Below are 13,403 nucleotides of genomic sequence, written 5' to 3'. Positions count from 1 at the left end.
GGTGTGTTGTTGTGTTTTGTTGCAAGCCTACGGGTTGGGCCACATTGCAGTCTTGCTGCCAGAAGCAGGGTGGGGATTTGGGGAAAGGGTGCTTAAGAGAACACAAGATTCTCCTAACATTAGGTTATAGAGGTTTGGTTTTGTTTTGCTTTGTTTTACCTTCTTTGTATCCTAAATCAGGTGAAAATGCTATATCTCTGGCACATAATTTCTGTTTTGGAGAAGTTTGGAGAAGTCCTGAAAATCTGAAAAAAAAATATCTAGTCCTACATCTTGTCAGTTACATGACCTGGAAGTTCCCCTAAAACTCTATCTTAAACTTCTTTATCTCTTCTACAACACCCAGGATGCTGTAGATGGGTTGTCATTCAGTAACTTTTTGTTTAGATTTGATTTTTTACATTTACATGCCAACACAACACAACAGCCAACACAATTAACTGTCTGCAATGCAGCCTACAAGCATGTAACTATTAGCTAGCTAGCTAGATAACAAGCATTTATGAAGTGCTTAATTTTTGTCACCACCATGCTAAGCACTAGAGATCCAAATATAACCAAAAAAGAAGTCTCTGCCCTCAAACAGTTTCCATTCTAATAAGAGGAGACAATATATGAAAGGGAGCTGAAAAGAGAGACTGGGGGAGGCACCCATTCCATAGGCATGGGGTCAAAGCTCAAAGAGCCAGAAACTTAACCTAAAGAGAATGAAGAATGACTGCCCTGGGTCTCTTTCCAAAATAGAGGACCCAGAAACATCTCACCAATGCAAAAAGGGGTCAAAGCAGTGGGTTATTCCAAGTCAAGGAAAAGCAACTGAAGCAGAGTATCAAAGAGAGAATCAAGCACAGCTAAAACTGAAGGATGGAGCTATCCTGCACCAAAATGAGGAGTTGTATGACATGTTTAAGCTGAGTCTGGGCAACCACTTGTTAGCATTGTTGGAGACGCCATTCATTTCTCCTGGATGGATTGGGTTAAAGGATCTCTGAGGTCCCTTCTGAGGCTAACATTCTATGACTCTAATCAAAGATGAGCAACCTAGACATGCTTCCTAGGGGTGGCAAAGCATATCATATCATTCTCACATAATGATAGTCCTCATGAAAGGAAACAGGTTGTATTCAAGTTAACCAGTAACTGTCCATTTTTAATCTAAAGGTCAAGTTTGGGTGTTTGGGGATCTGATCTGAATCTCTGCATTGACTGATTGGCAGAGCACTCAATCACCTTGTGCAACATATTCAGGGCTTTAGTTTCCAGGCTTGGAATAACCCACTGCTTTGACCCCTTTTTGCATTGGTGAGGTGTTTCTGGGTCCTCTATTTTGGAAAGAGACCCAGGGCAGTCATTCTTCATTCTCTTTAGGTTAAGTTTCTGGCTCTTCTACCCAAAGGTCTTTTAGTGAAACAGGAAAACTTTTTACTAAAATTTGTTTTTTCTGGCAATGCACTAAACTGTGTAATTAACATCCATGATTCAAACCACATGGGAGCCAAATAAATCTGCACTGGTCAGACAAACTAAGTGATCTTCAAATCTCCATTTTCCTTTGTGCTGTATGATGTTTCTATTCATGTTTTGACACTAACTTCCTACTCATACTTGAATGGTGGTACAAAGTTTTCCAGGTATTTTCCTTACAACCGTATGAGACAAGTGACATCATAACTGACAATTTGGCTTCTATGGCAAGCAACATGAAATTCACCCTTAAATAAACTTTTTAAGATGGATTCAGATAAGGCAGAGGTAGGGTTTGGGGTAGAAGTTACAAGATGAAAGATCTTATGGAGGGAAAAATTCCTAAGGCACCATGAGGTGGGTGAGTAGAGCAGAGAACTGTCAAAGATAAGTTAACCTGGAATGTGATCTTTAGGAGGGACATCTACTATCTTCTTGTGAAAGCTAAATGTTAGTGCCTTGGAACAAAGCCTTCATCACCCAGTCCTAGTTATGACTTTGGAGGTTGATAGTCCAAGAATTATTTTCCTCATTTTATGAATGGGTACACCAAGACTCAGACAGTTTAGGTGACTTAGCAATATTCACACAATTAGTAAGTGTTCTACACAGGGCCCAAACTCAGATTTGCTGGTTTCAAATTCAGTGCTCTTTCTATTATACTGTGATCCCTTTTACTAAGCCTTCTTATTAAGGTTCATCCCCAGGGGTGAGGAACCTGCTGCCTCAAGGCCACATGTGACCTTCTAGGTCCTTGGGTGTGGCCTTTTGACTGAGTTCAAGTTTTACGCAGCAAATCCTTTTATTAAGGGGATTTGTTCTGTGAAGTTTGGATTCAGTCAAAGGGCTGCTCTTGAGGACTTAGAGGGCCGCATGTGGCCTTGAGGCTGCACATTCCTCATCCCTGAATATACCATTAGTGAGATGTTAATTTCATATATATGTGTGTGTGTGTGTGTGTGTGTGTTTGTATATTTTATATATGTGTGTATATATTTATATTACTTCATGTCTCAATATGTCCTCTAGCCACCAACCCCTTCTTACAAAAATGTAAAATATATATGTATATATGTGTATATACATACATATATATCAGCAAAACTCACCAACTGTGTCTGGTGTTATTTGCAATAATTCCCTTATAGTTCTCTATCTCTGCAAAGATCAGAGAGAAGGATGCTTTTTCAACTCATATGGGATAGTAGTCTTCAACAGGTTGCTTGTCATGATCACCGAGTAGCAATACTTTGGTACAATTGGACAAAATGACCCCTTGGGCCATGATAGAGGGTGGGACATATTGAAGAGGTGAATAGATATAGCAAAGAGAGCATTAAGAACTGAGTAGACTAACCTCAGCTCTGTACCTGCCTTAGGACACATCATGTACCCTTTCTAAACCATAGCCAACTCCTTGACTACTGAATTAGCCTACCTCATGGGGTTGTTGTGAGAAATCACTGATAAAAATAGCTGTGCAAAATAGCTTACAAAATGAAGTGCTAAATTATAATCCTGGAAACATGCTGGGTGTCCCTACTCTGTCCACTTAACTCATAAATATAAATTCACTCTTAGCTGAAAAATCCTTAAGAACATAGCTCCTTAATCAATACACCACCAACTAGATAGATCTGCACAAAACCATAGCCTACTACCTGAAATGAATTAATCTTCACTTAATAGAAATCAGCCTACATGTGATGGAGAGTGTGCTCAAGTTGAAAATATGATCCAAAAATTATGACCTCACTGACCTCTTCAGGATATGGATTAGTGTACGGTTCATTTCATAACAACCATCACTATGGCATGAATAACTACTAGTACCTACCACTCTCCTTTCCCCCTCCCACTCCCAAAGATGAATCTTCGTTTCTTTCATTCTTTTCCATCCCACTTCCTACTTCCATGACTTTCATGTCTTCCAGATTGAATACTGTGAGAGGTAGGATGGGGGCAGCTGGCATCCTTCCCAGGTCTCCCAAAGCCGACTAGCCCTAATCTCTTTTGCCCAGGGGGGTAGAGAATTTTCAAGCACTTCACATGAAATAATCCAATTCCTGTGAGGGAACTCAGTATCATTTTCCCAGAAATCATCAAGGAGGAAGTGAACTCTGTGCTGTTCCCATTCCCTCCCAGGAACATTTCCAATTAGCTGTATAGTCACAGAATGCTGTGAATCTTCTGTTTCTTCTTTCGACAACTTACTGTAAACTCTTTAGGTCTCATGTGCTTTTATGTCCCCACTACCCTCCCCATCATGTCCCTACTATCCTTCTCTCCATACTCCAGCTGCTAGACATGAGGTTCTCATATGCTTTAAAAGTGTTTATTGTAGGATCAGACAGGAATTGCCTGGAGCAAGGTGTTAGTGAATAGGTCAGTGGGGAATAGAGTGGAAGAGGCAGGAAAACAAAATGAAAGTGCTTCCTCCTGGTGATGTCCTGTTAGAACAACACTTTTTTCTGGGGCCCTACTTTTTTAAAACTGATTTTCAAGGTACCTATGCTAAATAAACTTTAGTGATACACTTATAAGGAGCTTCCTCAATGAAAGAGGATAAACAATCATGTCTTAGATAATTTTACTCTGTAATGTTACAAGGTATTATTTGCTAGACATTTTAGGGAAAGGTGTGTGTTCCTCCTTTGTTGCCAAAGAAGACCACGCCATCAGAGAAATAATGACATGGCTTGCACTTGACTTTGTTTTGAGTGAGGGAGGGCTGTGCAGGTCACCAGCCTCAATTCTTCTCCAGAGCCATCTGAATCCAGTGACCAGATATTCATCAGGATGCCTGGAGATGACCCAGGATGAGGCACTTGGGGTTAAGTGACTTGCCCAAAGTCACACAGCTAGTGAGTGTCAAGTGTCTGAGGTGAGATTTGAACTCAGGTCCTCCTGACTCCTGCACTGGTACTCTATCCACTGCACCACCTAGCTGCCTCTTAGGGAAAGGTGCAGATAACCTAAATAACAAAGAGAAAAAGAGAATGGGTCTCTCTCCTCTCACTCCTACATGTGGCTTCTCTTGTGCCTGAAAACGAATCAGAGTTGACAATAGGACCCTAGAACAGAATGGAAGATCCACAGGGCAAATGAGTTCTTATTTCATGACCTGTATATACCCTTTATATTTTTTTTTGTTCTTGAATGGGGAGAAAATACTAAACAAATATCTACTTTGGCTGCAAATTATTTTATGGGAACATATACAGCCTTCTTTAAGACACACAACAAGCCTGGCATGGTTGGCTGTGAACAAAAATGATAAAGTTGTTTGTTGGCTTGCTTTCAGGTGGTATTGTGTACTCATTCTCTGTCAACTTACCCTACTGAGTAATAAATCTAGGGACATTCCATCCTACTAAAAGATTATTTTCTGGATTGGAATGTGCTGCTTTTCAGAGACAAAGATTTAATCATAGGTTCCCATTTCCCTTTTACAGTAGGTTGCTGCTAGACATCAGGGGATCCATGTTCTTATTGATAGGGTTACCATCTCCCATAATGCAGTTGCAATCCCTATGCCTTCATCCTGAGAGACTTTTGTTCATGCCCTCCTAAACCCTTCCTAGCAGGTCCCCACTACATACTGGGGTCTTTCCTCTTGATTTCTTGACATTATATAAATACTATTTTCACCCATAAACTGTAGATAAAATATTCTTCATCTCTAATAAATGATCAGCACACTTAATTTTTGTGATGACCATCTTCCATGCTGTTGCCAAAGTGAGGGCACCTAAAGTACAGATTACTGCTATACTAAATGGACTCCTGTATTCAATGAACCCCAGTGGTTCCTACATACCAAATACAAACTACTCTGTTTGGCGTTTAAAATCCTTCATGATCTGACCCTAATCTACCTTTCTAGGCTTACTATACATTATTCCTGAATGCAACACTTTATAATTTGGCCAAACAGGTCTTCTAGCTGTTTTCTATTTCTCTGATATCCATGTCTGTGTCTCTGCACAGTCTAACTCTCACACTTGCCATATATTCCATGCTTAAATCTGATTCTTAGAATTTGTTATTTCTTGCAAAGCTCAGCCTAACCATTTCTCCCTATGCAAACTGCTCGTGCCTCCTTCCCACCGCTGCCTTGAAATACCTTGTTTTTACTTCGTATGTATTTTACACTTAATCATATATCTGTAGTATTGACTTTGACAGCCTTCCCCAGAGAGACTGTGAAGCTGCTACAATTTCATAAAGAGGACACAGAATCTTGAGGAAACTGGTAGTTAACTATGATGGTAAAAAGAGTCTGTGGGGCTACTATGGGGAGATCAAAATTTAAAATTCAATTTCCTGAGCAAAGACTAAGAATTAATTATCATCTGTGAGAGGACTATGAAAATTTAACTGACACTTTGTGAGAGATTGAAACTGAAGGAGTTAACTGTCATCTGTGAGGAGTCTGTAAAACTGTGAGAGTTAGCTGTTATCTTGTGAGAGAACAGGAAGAGACTTTTTTGAAGAGGTTCCCTGAGAGAAATTTCCAAGGTGAGGCAGAGTCAGTGGGAGCACTGGTGAGAATGTTCTGTTCTATGCCCCTCTTTCCTGCTTCTGAAGAGTAGCTGGGCCAATTCACAGTCCACCAACAATGTATTACTATAGCTGCTTTCTCCATTTTTATCATTTTTTGGTGAACTTTGAGAGTCTGATGGGTGTGATACAACACCTCAGAGAAGTTTTAATCTGCATTTCTCTAGTTTCAAATATTGAGAGCATTTTCATATGGTCATTGGTGGATTGGATTTCTTTCTCTGAGAAATCCTTAGACTATTTACTATTTGGGGAATGGCTCTCATTTTTACAAATTTGGCTCTGTTCCTTCTATTTCTCAGAAATGATAATTGTGTCATGGAAACTTGTTGCAAAGACTTTTCCTCCCGGTTATTTCCTTTTCTCTATTTTTAGAAGAATTGACTTTATTTCTATTAAACTTCTAAATTTCACACAATCAGAGCTATCCATTTTAATTCCTGTAATACTCTATTTCTCATTTGGTCATAATCACTTTTGCATCTGTAGATCTGACAGGTCATTTCTTCCTTGCTCCCCTATTGTTTTATGATATCACACTTTATGTCTGAATCATATATCCATCTGGAGCTTATCTTAGTGTATGGTGAGAGCTGTTGATTTTATACCTAGTTTCTGGCAGACTGTTACACAGTTTTCCCAACAGTATTTATTGAACAGTGGCTTCTTGCCTCAGTAGGTAGCATCTCTGGGTTTATCAAATACTAGGCTACAATACTCTTTGGTTTCTGCATATTATGAATGTAATCTGTACCATTGATCAAATCTCTCTAATTCTCAACCAGTATCAATTTTTTTTGATGATTACTGCTTTGTAATACAGTTGGAAATATGTTGCTGCTAGGTGCCCTTACTTCTCAATCTGATATAGCACTAGAATGTTCTGTGTAGCCATTATTCCTGGCTAGACTCCATCCCCAATATTTGAAGATCTTTTAGTTTGCCACATCATGCTGACCTGAGCTGGAAAAAAATGATTCATTCTGATATTGAATTGGACTTCTCAATGAGAACTTTGTCCAGGACAGGCTCAGTTGTACTTCTTCTATTATCTATCCATCTTCACTCCTTATTAATATTTTCTGTGGGTGCATTTTTTAATTTGTAATATACTACAGCTTATTTATACCCACCATATATCTCTTCATTGGCCTTTGTATGGTCTCCTACTGTAATTCTTCAGAGACCATGTGATCCACACAGCAGAATGAAAGATCCCACCTCTGACACCCACGACCATTGAGCAAATCCCTTAACTTCTCTAGGTTTTCATTTCCTCATCTGTAAAATGAAAAGGCTGGGCTACATGACCTGTGAGTTCCCTTCTAGCTGTAGATCTGGTCCTTGAGAGTGGAAACTATGTTTGGCTCTGGGTTGAACCAGTGCTTAGCACACAATAAAGGCTTAATAAATGTTTGTTAAATTGAATTGAATTCCATAACTAGCAGTCAAATAGCATCACCAGAAGATTTTATGTCTAAAGATGGGCCTTACTTTCTGAAAGAAGCTTCTTTTTTGTTTCTCTTTTTAGATCTATGAGAAAGAATTCATATTTTCTTCTCATACAGCTATACATATACATATATATACACACACACACGTATGTATATATTCTGCCATTTAGTCATTTCTTTCTGATCCAGCAGGAAACAACAATTAAGGTAGAGGGGGCCAAGAAGAAAGGGCAATTTTTTTATAATTACAAACCAGGCGTCCCAGAGAAGTTTTTATTATGCATTTATTTAATAAAGGATTAGAGACTCTGAGGATTTGGTACAGTCCAAATAATGTCTTTGTTCTAGGTGATCCTCCAGTATTCTTCACAGTGGGTCCTTTTTTTGTGCCTAGAGAACAGTGTAGATAAACCTGTACCCAAGGAAGTTCTGATTTCCCTCTATAACAGAAGCCTGGGGAGGGGAAACAAAGCAAAACTCAGACAGAAAAATGTAATTTTTAAGCTTCCAATCTTTCTCACATGCAAATCACTTAACAGACTATAAATGACTTAACAGTGACAGAGTCAGGTTTCCCAAAGTAAGTAAATTCCATTTCCTTAACTGATAGGTACTATAAGGTAGAGGGCTTCAAGCCAGAAATCCTTAAGGATCTGCAAGATGATAAGAGATGAAAAGAAAACCACAAGAGGATTAAAAAAAAGGAGAGAAAAGAGGAGGAAAACATAGGTACATCTGACTCTGAGCCTGGAAGAATTCTAATGCTAAGATATATGTTGGGTAAATATACCAGGTTTCCCATGAAGACCTGGATCCCTCTAATGGACTTCAAATATAGATCATTTTAACTACTCTGATTGTGACATTTCTGGTTGGCATCTAAAAATGTGTTGAAAACTGTAATGAGGAATAGAAATGAGACTTCAATATTTTTCCAAATAATTTATTCCCTTCTCTTTTGATATCTAATAACTGACCAAAGGATAGCTTCATTTCCCCAGCTACAGGGATTAGTAGGAATGACTTCTAGTAGGAGTGAGATTTAATTCCAAATAAGTATCAAGGGAAATAAAATATAAATGTATAGAAAACATGAAAGAGTTCAGGAAAATAAAGTGCTTGTAGATATGTTTCTTTTATCAAAATCATATCCAAGTTCTTTGAACTCAACATTAAAAACTTTTCATCTCAGTATAATATGAATTCGAGAGGAAAAAAAAAATAATTCCCATGTTTCTTGAATCAGATCATCTCTAAGCCCCCATTCCATGTCATACCCTAGCCAAATTGCCTCTTGCCTCACCAAAAATCATCAAAACTGAAAGATGGTTTCCAAAGTCATGAAATTAAATGATACTTTTTGTTATGATTCCCATGCTAAATATGAACATCAAACCAAAGCATCATCTACTCATCACCCCCATCTAATTTAATAAGAGACTACTCAAAGAGGAGCAAGCAGAGTATGACGAAGGACAGTCTGACAGAGATGGTAATTTTTTGTGAGGCATCTGCTCCTGTTCCACCACCTAGAAATCTATGAATCAAATTAGTGGATTCAATTCAGCCAGAGTTATTGAATTATCTTCAAAAGGATTTTGCAAAGCAAACTACTCACTCTTTGGCATCTGCTACATAATCTTCAAAATCCAGGGCTGAAAATTAAAGTATATTTGATTTGGTTGAGTGAATTTTACCAGCTACTGGCCAGGCTGATGTACTGCAACTTTTATAACAAAAGGCTTTAATAACTCAAAGCAGTCACTAGAGAACTTTAATAAGCTGATGTCCCCTATAGGTTTTCAGAGGCCAAGCTAAGCATAGCCTTGAACTTGCAGAAGTTCAAAGGATAATTGATTTCATGGAACTAACCAAGTTTGAGGGCTTTTGAAAGAGTACTCAAGAACCTCACCATCAAAAAAAAACCTAAAAGTAGATGAAATTATTAATTACCGCACTTTTGTGGTAACAAAATAACTAGAAATGAAATGATCATCCATAGATCAAGGAGTAGGTGAACTAATTGTAATATATGTGTATAATGGAATTTTATTATGCTTGAAAAAACAGCAAATATAAGGAATTCAGAGAAAACATGGGAAGATTTGTGTTAACTGATACAGAGTATGTCAAGTATAACTGGGAGGCTATATACAATGATTGAAATAAGGTAAGTGGAAATAACACTACAAGGCAGTTAAACTCATATTACATGCAACGACCAAAATTATTTCCAGAAATCCTATGATAAAGCATATCTTCCTCCTTAAGAGGGAGGGAGGAGTGCAGATGGTAAATGTTGCCTATGCTGACAGATGTGGCCGCTGCGTGGGTTGGTTTTGCTTAACAGTATTTATTACAAGGGAGAATTCTAGGGGATAGGGGCAAGAAAGAATATCAGGGAATGACTATGGTATTTCAAAAAAGGGCAAGGCACCAATAAAAAAAGAAAAATGAATTATACTCTGTTTTGAGGCAAAGGGAAAGAGAAGAAAGTGTGAAGAATTGGTTCTCCTGATGTCATTCTCAGAAGTCTCTGATCAGTTGAGAAATGCAATTGAATTCTAGAAAATTTGCAGAAATGAGTGTCAAGGACTGATGTCTGTCTTTTGCTATACTATCCAAATCATATGACAGAATGCTCTGCAGAATCACTTGGATAGAAAAGCTTTTAAAAGAAGGAAAAGCTGCCAGTGTCTATTCAGCTTGGTGATGACTCATGAGAGGTAGGGAGCAACTGAGTTTTTGCCTATAACATGAGCCCTTTGGCTTTTCTCATAAAGAAATGCCTATGCCTCCAACCACAGTGAAAGTGAGTTCTTCTGTTTCCAGCAACTGAACTGCATTCCCATATGACTGACTGGAACCCTACCCAAGAGAATGTGACTTCTCCAGCTCAACTTTATGACGGTGCATCTGCTGTGAGTGGTATCTTTGAATGGAGTCCAGGAACTCTTCCGTCAGCTGCATCCATATGCTATGCATGTGTTCATTGCTACGCACATTTTTTAAATTTAGTTCTTGTGGGTGCATGTTCTACACTTTCCCTGTACGTGATTTTTAAAAAAATTATGCTTCAGAAAATACACATAATCTTTTCAAAGTCCATGCTGACTCACCCGGGGTTCTTTTGAATGTGTTTTTCAAGCTTTAAGTTGGTTGGGCCAAATCATGCAACTGAGGCAGTAATTAAAATCTATTTTGGTCAACTTCTAATTGAAAGGGAATCGTAGTGGTGGGGAAAGAGTTCTAGATAGTGAATCAGAGCACCTGTGGTCAGCTCTTTGCTTTACTTCCTCAGATGCAGTTCTCTTACTTACAACATGAAAGGGTTGGGTTAGATGATCTCTAAAGTTGCTTCCAGCTTTAAATCCTATGAGTCTGCCCTCATATGTGAATAGCAATCCAAACATTCTTTCATTCCAAGAGCCCCATCTTTTATATGCATTATGTGTATATGATAGATACACATATACATGTGTACCTATATAGATATATATGTAAGCATGTACATGAACAGCATACTTTTTCAGCCTTATACGTGTATTAACCTGGAAGTATCTCATACAAGTTCATAGTTCAGAAGACAAAGGCATTCCTGGATCAAAAACTCCTAACCACTATGCTGTTTGAAATTATTAGCTTCCTAATCTTCTGTTTTCAAATAACTGAACTAGGAATCAGTCATCTTCAAGGTCAGGATCTCTTGAAGGTAGCTTGAGAGATTTAATCCATGACAACTCCAGATGTCTTTCTCCAAGGACACGTTTGCCATAGACCACATCAGTCTGATCCCATATCCCAAACTCTCTCCTCTTCTGAACTTTTCTGTTATTATCAAGGCCATATCATCCTCCCACTCACTCAGGTTTGCTATCTCGGTGTCTTGTCTTCAACTCCATCACCCCACATATCAAATCTGTTTCCAAATGTTGCTGTTTCTACTTTAACAGCATTTTTCCTATATGTCTTTTTATCACCATTTATACAACCACCACCCTAAATCAGTATCTTCTCACCTCTCCCTTCTGGACTAATATAATCTCCTTCTAGTTGGTTTTTCTGACTCAAACCTCTTTCCATTCCAATTCATTCTTTCACTATGCTTTCAATTGATTTTTCTAAAGGACAAGTTTGACCACATCACCATTCTCCCCTCCCAAAAAAGTGGCTCCCAATTATTTTCAGGATTAAACACAAAGACCTCTACTTAGCATTTATTTAAAGCTCCTTATAACTTAGTCCCTTGTTACCTTTGGAGTTTTTTAACTTAATTCCCATCCACACTCTCTATGATTGAATGACCCTGGACTACTTACTATTTCTCAGACATAATAGTTCATCCTCCATACCCCTACCTTTTCAATGGCCAACATTCAGGCCTAGAATGTTCTCCCTCTGTGCCTCTCAGGTTCCTGAGCTTTCTTCCAAACTCAACTGCAATCCTACCTTCTACATAAAGTTTTTCCCATTCCCATCAATTGTAAGGGCCTTCCCCTCTGAGATCACCATCTCCTCTCTATACATCTTTTACATACTTATTTTTATATTTTCTCCCCCATCAGAATGTGAATTTCTTAAGGGTAAAAATTACAATTTTTACTTCCCTAGTACTTATCTCGGTGCCTAGCACATAGTAAGCATTTAATAAATGCTTGTTGCCCTAATGGCTGTGGTTCCTTGCAGAATATGATTTAAAAGCACCTCTAAGAATAACCTACATTAATGGAGCACTTTAAAGTTTATAAAGGCACTATTGTACCTGTTGTTTGAAAGTATTCTTTAACTTTAAATGATATGACACTCCTCAAATGCTTTGTAATTAATAAAATTAATTATTCAGGAATATTAAAAATTGTTTTTATATGTAATTGGGGAAAATAACATACTATTTTAAAAATTAATTATTCAGGAATGACTTCTTATAACATTTGTTACTTTAGAGTGAGTTATAAGTTTTTATGATTTTAAATGATTGATTATTAATTCTTAGGGGACTCTAACTGCACTGTCTCTTTAGTTGGTATCCTAATATAACACGGAAAAGTTCTCTACACAAAACATTACCCAGGGAATGTCACTGACCAAACATGCTCTTTTCTGATTTTACTAACTGTAGTCTAACTGGAAAACAACAGTGAATATAGAAATAGCATAACCCTAAAAGATTTTGGTCATTATTTGATTTGTCTGGGTATTTTAAATATAGAGACTTTTGGATCCTTGCTGTATCTTCTTAATCAACCTTTTAAAGATAGTCTTAATCCACCTTTTAAATACATACCGTTTAGAACTTAGAGAATATGTAAAAACCTTAGATTGATTCCACACACACACACACACACACACACACACACACACACACACACACACAAAGTACAAAGAAGAAATTAATGAAAAAGCACCAAGATTTCATACTGAATCTTTTCTATACTAACAACTAGTGAATTCAATAATGTCAGTCCCCAAATCTGTCAATTTCATAAACTCTGCCCCAAACAGGTGTTGGATATCATGTAGACAAAGGATCCAAGCACTTCATTTTGCAAGTGGTTGTATTAGTGTCATGTAGTCAGCCAGTTACCAGAAAGAGGAGAAGGAGAGGATACTACAGAAGTATTTCTTCAGGACATTTGTTTCTAAATGTATGTTTCTGCTGAGACAGAATTTATCACCCTGCACTCTTGCTGCAATCGACAAAATAATAAGGGGAAGAAGATACCAGGGAGTTTTACCCAGGGCAAGCTGACGCTGATGAATGCCACTCTGAGATTAAATTTAGCTCAGCTTTTTGAGCACACTACTGAAGGCTATGTTAGTGAAATAGATCTCAACCGTTTTCAAAGAAGAATTTAGAAGAGTGTGAAACTTCGTTCCATGCCCCACAGAAAATTAACTCCTATAAGGTCTGATGACTTGCCT

The sequence above is a fragment of the Notamacropus eugenii genome, chromosome 2 (genome assembly GCF_028372415.1).
Source record: "Notamacropus eugenii isolate mMacEug1 chromosome 2, mMacEug1.pri_v2, whole genome shotgun sequence".
Classification (NCBI taxonomy): Eukaryota; Metazoa; Chordata; class Mammalia; order Diprotodontia; family Macropodidae; genus Notamacropus; species Notamacropus eugenii.
This window is presented reverse-complemented; position numbering follows the sequence as displayed.